Here is a 9017-nt window from a genome sequence, read left to right on the forward strand (position 1 = left end):
CACAAAAAGCATATCTATTCGACTTCATAAATCATAAATTATAAATATATGTCAAACTAATACATCAGTTAACATGAATGACACAAAAGAACTCCAATTTGTAAGGAACGGTTCACCCTAGGTACTCTCATATACACCAAAGGCCAATGTTTAAACTCTTAATACCAAAAGCTCATTTATTGAAGTGTTCATAGCCAAGAGGCTAATAAAGTAACCGTATGTTAAGTAACTTTATTTTCATCCGATTCTATATTGGGGCTGCTGCAAGTTATGGTTTTGTTTAATGGTAAAAAAAGCGGTTATGGTTAGCGATTATTGACTAAAACTGCTAACTTAAATGGTTAGTAAAATTCACTAACTGCGTAGGTGGTTAACCAACGGTTAATAGTTAATAACCCTAATAACTACTAACTGCTAACTACTTTTTAAAAGAAAAAATTAAAAAACAAAACAGAACGACATCGTTTCTATGGTAATACGATAATATCCTACTACATATGACACCGTTTCTACAATTTTATATATATATTTAAACACAAAAAACACGTTGTTTCATGTGTATATATATATATAGGCGGCTGATTTTTTCAAAACCTAAAGCGGTTAGCAGTTAGTGTGGTTAACGGTTAACGATTAGCGAGCAGTTAATAAACACCCGCCTTTTCGCCCCTAGTTTTGTTACATGTTTTGCTGAACACAGTCCTGGAAAGGTGAGCCCACAATCACAAATTTGACTTGTTGCTATTTTGTTGAAAATGGTCGAGATGAATTTGCATAAAGAAAGAAAAAACTGGAAATGGGTGAAGATAGAATGGAAGGACAATTTTCATTTGGTGCAAACGACATTTTGAAAACTTGTTACGTCGTTAGGGCTAAAAATGGGGAAAATTGGAAATATTAAAAATCTTGGCCATAGATTTAAAATAAAAGGAGATGTCTTGTTATTTTTCCATCGGATGTTAGTCAGACCTTTAGGATTGGCCACGCAATCACCTCTTTTTTTTTTTTTTTTTTACTTATTTTTATATATAACAACTCAACTTCCATACCTGAACAAATAAACATATGCTTTCTCAAAATATTGTTAGAACGCATAATTTAGAGAAGAGAAATGAGAACAAAGAAGAGAGACTCAGAGAATTAAGGTGGTTCGGCCTATGGCTTACGTACGCGTCCACACATCCAAAGCCTTTTCATGGCTACATTTTTCCTTGATATTTTTGATTGTGTACAATACTCTTATTTATAGAGAAAAAGTATGAACGTTACAAGCCTTTTCTACTTTTACATTAACAACAATAAAGTTAATTTATCATTTGTAACTATTGTCTCTTGAGTTCTTTGTCTTTTGAGTTATTGTAACCCTTGTCTCAATATGCCTCCGCAAACCTAACGGTAGATCACGTACGTTGAGGTTTGATTTTGAACATCAAAGGGCTGACAAATGGCTTCTATGGCCTAAAGTGGAAAATTGGTTGCTATGACCGAAACTTGAACTTCGGCAACTCTAGCCAATATTGGCTACTTTTGACCGTGACTTTAACATCGGTTACGATTGGCCAACATTGGCTACTTTTGGCCAGAACTTGGATGATAATGATGCTTTGATGGTGAAAATGTATTTGATCCAACGGTCACTCATTAAGGAAGAGTGATTGAGAAGAGAGATATAGACACTATAATAAGATGATATATTATTCATCTTCTAGTAAATCACCAGAGGAAATCAAAAGAAAGATGAAAATTGATGAGTTCTTTTTTTTTTTTCTTCTTCTTCTTCTTCTTCTTTCTTTTCATGATATATGAAATAGAGAGAGATGAGAGAGATTGTGATAGAGATTAAAGATTGTATGGAGAGAAAAAAAAATCACACGATCGATAATTGGCGTTAGCCTATAGCTATGATACAATGTTAGAACTTATAATTTAGAGAAGAGAAATGAGAACAAGGAAGAGAGACTCAGAGAATTAAGGTGGTTTATCCTATGACCTACGTCCACACATCCAAAGCTGATGTACAAATTTATTTGTACTCGCAAGCGCACGAGTCGTGTGCAATACAGCGTGTGCAAGTGCGAGGTCGATCCACAGGGAATTGTGTCGTGAAAACTAATTCTTATCTAAACTAATCCTATTTTAACATAGTTCTGAAGTTTGTCGTGCATTTGAAATTGAAAACAAATATTGAAACAAAATGAAATCATTAAAAGATAAAAAGGGCACTAAGGTTTTCAGAATCCACCTCACCAAATTAAAGCATACATTCTCATGTGTTTGTTCATACATCCGACAAACAATTAAAACCTATGCATGTTCTATTGTTCCTATTGAAAGATTCAATGAATCCATCCATTTTACAAATAACGATGCATATCCAATTTAGTTCAAAAGATCTAATGTATCCATGCTTTACACAAAAGACAATGGATATCCAAAGTAAATCAAAAGATGCACAGTATCCGTCGGATGAAACACAATGAATATCCAACTTCGGCACAATCAAACAAAATTGTCACATAATTGAATTGAAACGAACATACATTACATTAATGTCGGAATTGTACGAACAAAACATGAAAACATAAAACTAATCAATGGTGAGGCTTCATCTTCAACCTTCGTTGAAGAATTAGCCTTTCATGACAAAAGGAATCATATAGAAACTAATTAACTTCATTAAAAATCAAATAGTTACAAAAGAATCAGAGTTCAAAGCTCCAAAAACTCAGAAAACTCAATTTTTGACAAAGTACGGCGCCCCCGATGCATCTCCGTATGTTTGTAAAGGAAAATAATGATATTTATAAGTTAATTTTAGGGTTTCAGCGCTGCCAGGTCGGCTGAGTGCGCTCGATCGCACTCGTGCAACAAGTTTTTTGCTGTGTAGGGTGCGAGTGCACTTCCATCCAGAATTAGCCTACTCTTGTGAAATATAAATTTGTAGATCTTTGAGTTACCTTTCCAATGACACCAAAATCGCCTCAATCCGAGTTATACAACTCTAGATATGGCCTTTTTAGTGGGACTCATCGAGTACGAATCATCGCTCGATCCCAATTTGTTGCCAATGCTCCATGAAGTGTCTTAAGCCCCAGAATTAATGGAATGAGTTGCAAATATCACCTTAAAGCCACATTTCTCTCTTAACAACCTGCAAATCACTAAAACACCAAAACTAACCAAAAACATTAGAAATTAACACAGTTAAGAGCTTAACAAACATAAGTTAAGGGCCCAAATATACAATATTTGGCACTCATCATAAGCCTTTTCATGGCTACATTTTTTCCTTTATATTTTTGATTGTGTACAATACTCTTATTTATTGTCACGCCCCCGATTAAGGTGAATAGGAGAAACGCGAACTTAAAAGAAAAATCACAACAATTAAGGAACAATTATCAGAGATCATTACATTAATACTAAGCCAAGGAAATATAGGAAGTCGAAGTTATATAGAACATTTACAACATTTTGTTTACATGAGCTGGGAATCCAAAAACAACTTTTCAAGCCCTGTCAGGAGGCATAATCAAAAGTGACCACTATAGGGGGTTATAACCTCTCATGCGTCAAGTGTTCTCCTATATATATACATAACAAAAATTTTGTGCAGTCTACAAAAAAACAAAAGTCTGCACAACAATAGTTTTATCTTTGCAACCCATTGGAATCTCATGCTCTAATACTCTTACGGCTCCACAAAGCAGTAGGTCTAGGTGTCTCAATCATAAGGCCATATGATTGGGTCCTCGAGAGCAAGGACACCCACGGGCAGCCCCATTCTCAAAATTATAATGTACAGCGGCATCTGAAAAATTTAAAAGGAAAAGGGGTGAGTTCGACAACTTAGTAAGTAGCCACAACACCAAGACGCTATAAATATGCTATGCAGATGTTATGCTATAATCTCATTTATGCATAATTAATAAAATAATTGATAATTGATACAAGAATAGCAAGTAAAATGTATAAGCACTTCCTTTTACTTTTCTTTCAAAACTGTTGTTTTACCCTTTTGACCCGACGCCACAATTTTACCATGAGAAGCGCATGTTGGCTTGTCCCGAATGACCTATATGCTCATCCTGTCGTCACTAGGGAGAGCTACCAGGTTGGAAACTTCCCTAGGTGAAGGCCACCTAGCTGGTAGCGCACACCTTCTCGTAACCGTCCTTCGGTGTGCTTGCCATACTACACTATGCGGTACCGATCGTCACTATAATCGTGTCTCGGGTTAAACATTTTTAACATGAATGCACATATAATATTTCATATGATTTGTAAACTCATCTGTGCCATGACTTTGAGGGCTCTTTTCATTCATAATTGCAGTTATGCATAAATCATGAAATATGGTAAGTGTAACATATAAAATTCTTAAATAATATGATTGAAATAAACTTGGCATTAAAATATGAAAGGAAGTGCAATTGAAAATCATGTAAGTGGATTATTTATAAAATCCCCAACATTTTTCTAAAAGATTTATTAAAATTTGTTGGGGTTTTTGGTGTTGTGTCCCCTTACTTGGATTTGACGTTGGGTTGGGTCGAGTCGTCCTTTCACCTAAATATATTGTAAAGATAAACTTAGAAGAGTATTTAAAATTTTAGTCAAAGTTTTAAATAAAATTTTCATATATATATATATGCGGTCCCGTGTGTAATTGCACAGGTATGTATCCATATAATTCTAATGATATCCAATTTCCCTCCCAATATGTTGTACACGTGTATATATATTTACAAAAAGCTACATATATATTTATTTACTTATAATATATAATGAATCAAGGCTTGTGATAATAAAACAAAACTTTTAAATTTGCATGTGATAAAATAGTTGTTAAAATAATAGAAAAAGATGCAGATGACAATTCATAAGCTTTCACCACGTACGACACCATCATGAATTTTTATTTATTATTATTTAACTGAATATTGACTTGATTTGGATCCTTTTATTTGCAAAATATTTCCAAAATAATTTGATCTGACAGTGAAGTCAAATAAGATTTAAAAAGTACAAAACTGAATCAAAACAGAACACCATTACAACTGAAACTGGAACTCTGATTCCATTGTTCAAGTGAACGTTCAAAAATGGAATAATAGTCTCCCAAAACTAGAGCTTTGCCTTCCAACAGAAACCTAGCAATTATAACCCCAACAATACAGAAGATGATAACAACATTAAACACCTTTTCAATCAAGAATTTGCGATAACCCACTAAAGAAACACCCAACAGAAACACAAACTTACATCAAACAGAGAAACTTCAAAATAACCAAGATCCAATTAATACCAGAACCCCAAAATCACAATTCCAGCTCATAAGGATTCAACCAAGAAGATAATAAATAAATAACATAATATCTTATGGGGCGAGACGATTTCTACCTTGAAAAGCTGATTAGTTAATACGGTGTTAAAGCTGTCATGGAAGAAGAAAGAAAAAAAAAAAAAAATAGAAACAAAGATAGAGTGACAGTGAGAATTCTTACCGAGAGAAAAGCATGTAGAAGAAAGGAAAGGAAAAGAAAAGAAAAGAAAGGAAAAGAAAAAGAATAAAAACACTACTGATATATATAGAAGAGAAAAGAAGGACATTACCAACTTGAAAAAAAAATACTTGAAAGAACTATCTTTCTGTGCTAAGTTTTAGAGTGTGAGGAGAATGAAGAAGTTCTAGGTTTTTTTATAGGTAACTAAGAGAAGAGAAGATAGCAACGTGTAATCTGGTGAGAGTACAAGTGGCTATCTAAGTGTCAACAGTTTAAACAACAGCTTATGCATGCAACCCAACTGTCTAAGAGAGAGAGGAGAGTACCCGCTGCTTTGCCCCTTTCTAGGGACTATAGTGGTTTTGGAAAAGAAAATATATATATAAAAAAAAGAAATTAAATCCTATTGGAAGAATTCCCACGTTAAGTCGGGGAAGAGAAATATATATATAAGAAATTAAATCCTATTGAAAGAATTCCCACGTTAAGTTGGGGAAAGAGAAAAAAAAAATTATCTCCTCCTATAATCTAGGAGATTTACCAGATATCTAATTTGAATAAAAAAAATCTCACCTAAAATCTTAGTGGATATTTCTATAAAAATATGCACTCCAATAAATAATCTCATGGATTTACATATAGTTATTTAATAGATATTACTTATAAAAGCATTAATATAAACAAAGATGTAATTTAATTCTATTTTAAATTATAAAATCTACAAGATGTCACATTTATAAAGAAAATGTATGAATGTTACAAATCTTTTCTACTTTTACATTAATAACAATAAAGTTAATTTATCATTTGTAACTCTTATCTCTTGAGTTCTTGTAACTCTTAACTCTTGAGTTCTTTGTCTTTTAAGTTCTTATTTCTTGAGTTCTTTGTCTTTTAAGTTATTGTAAATCTTGTCTCAATAAATATTTTTAAAAAGTTCTTTTGTTTTTTGTTGTTTGAAAAGTGTTTGATGTTGTTATAGTGTTGATATGAATTAACACTGTAAATGAGACAAGCAAGAAAAGAATGGAAGAGAGGAAATGGAAAGATGAGAAGAAATGAGAACATTTATTGAACAAACAAGTAACTTCAAGGGTTACTCAACCTCCTAAGCATTTCAAGTATGCCAAACTCCAAGTTCATGAATGAACTACAATCAACAAGCTACTGATTACATCCCAAAGGCATCTACTTATAGTTCCTTTAACAACTACTAACTACTCAACTGAACAAAACAAAAATAACAGAATAACAGAAATCTCCTAACTGCCCAACAATCCTTGTATCTCCAAGTGGCTGAATATGCAGCTGCTACCTCATCCACTCTTGCACAGCACGTGGCTGAATATACAGCTGCCACCTCAACATATCTTGCACAGCATGTTACAATACTCCCCTGTTTAAAACAACTTGCCCACAAGGTGTGGGTTGACCCTCTTCAAAGAATGAAACTCTTCCCAAGTAGCATCTTCAACAGATTGCCCTGCCCATCTCACCAACAATTTTGTGATTGCATGATTATCATGAGCTCTAGACCTCCTTTCTAGTACTACCACAGGTTCAGGCTGAATAATCCCATTCACATCAGCAGAAGGTAGGTTTGGAACTGCAATATTGCTTCTTCCTATCTTAGGCTTAAGCTGTGAGACATGAAACACAGGATGTATCCTGGCAATAGCTGGTGAATTGAGCTTATAAGCTACCTCTCCCACCTTCCTAACCACTATAAAGGGCCCATAGAAGTGGGGAGACAATTTCAAAGCTCTTCTAATCACCAAGGAGCCTTGTCTATATGGTTGTAGCTTGAGATAAACTTGCTGCCCAATGTCTAAGGTTCTTTCAGACCTTCTTAAGTCATAATATTTTTTCATTCTCTGCTGAGCATGCTGCAGGTTGTGCTGTAAGAGTGCTAAAATCTCCTCCCTAGACGTTAAGACTTCATCCACATCTGCCGCCTTAGTAGTCCCTAGTACATAGGTCAACAACCTAGGTGGTAGTCTCCCATACATAGCCTCAAAAGGAGTCATCTTGATGGATCCTTGCCAACTAGTGTTATACCAATATTCAGCCCAAGGAAGCCAAGATAGCCACTGCTTAGGCTTATCATGAGAAAAGCACCGCAAATAGTTTTATAAACTTTTATTAGCTATCTAAGTTTGGCATCTGCTTGTGGATGGTAACTGGTGCTCATCTTGAGTGTGGTTCCCTGCATCCTAAACAATTTCTTCCAAAATGCACTGGTAAAAGTAGGGTCACGATTAGACACAATGGATGTAGACATAACATGGAGCTTAATGATATGAGTGACAAAGAATTGAGCAACCTTGGATGCAGTGTAAGGGTGAGCCAAAAAGGTGAAGGGACTATATTTAGACAACCTATCCACTACCACAAGAATCACAGAATGTCCATTGGATATCGGCAAATCTTCCACAAAATCCCTGGAGATATCAGACCAAATTTGCAAAGGAATTGGTAGGGGTTGTAGCAGCCCAGTAGGAGATGTATTCTCTTGTTTGTTTAGTTGACAAACTTCACATTCTCTAATAAACTGTTTAACATCCTTCTTCATTCCTTTCCAAAAAAATCTCTCTTTGCTCTCTGCATAGTCCTTTCATAACCAAAATGACCAACCATAGGATCACTATGAACAAAAGCCAAAACTTGAGCCCTAATGACTGAATCATCACCCAAACAGAGTCTATTTTTGTAAAACAACAATCCATCTCTGTAAGCATACTTATTGGTGTTCAAGTGATTATTTTGCCACTTAGTAACCAACTCCTGCAATATCAAATCCTCTCTATAATGCAGTTTCAACTTAGTAATCCAATCCGATGTAGGAATTGATAAAAGGGCAATGAAGACTTCCTCTTTCCACAATTTCCTTTGAGAAAGAGCATCTGCCACTCTATTCTCACTGCATTTCTTAAACTCAACTGTAAAATCATACCCTAACAGCTTTGTAATCCACTTCTGTTGGAAAGGAGTTCCAACCTTTTGTTCAAGCAAAAACTTCAAGCTTTGTTGGTCAATTTTTACAATAAAACTCTGGCCCAACAAGTAAGGTCTCCACTTCTGAATTGCAGTCACCAGAGCAAATAACTCATTCTCATAAGTAGACATAAGAAGAGCTCTTCCCTTCAAAGCTTTGCTCAAATAAGCAATAGGTTTATTGTTTTGCATCAAAACTGCTCCTACTCCAACCCCACTTGCATCACCTTCAATGATAAATGGTTGAGCAAAGTTTGGTAATGCCAAAACAGGAGAGTGAGTGATAGCATCTTTGAGATTGGAAAAGGAACTCTTTGGAGCTTCACCCTAAGAAAAAGCATTCTTCTTCAACATAGAAGTCAAAGGAGCAGCAATAGAGCTATACCCTTTAATGAACTTTCTGTAATACCCTGTTAAATCCAAGAAACCCCTTAAGGATTTGATATTACTTGGAAATGGCCAGTCCACCATTGCCTGAATTTTCCCTGATCAGCCTTGACCCCCTGCTGTGAAATA

The sequence above is a fragment of the Corylus avellana genome, chromosome ca5, assembly GCF_901000735.1.
Source record: "Corylus avellana chromosome ca5, CavTom2PMs-1.0".
NCBI classification, from domain to species: domain Eukaryota; kingdom Viridiplantae; phylum Streptophyta; class Magnoliopsida; order Fagales; family Betulaceae; genus Corylus; species Corylus avellana.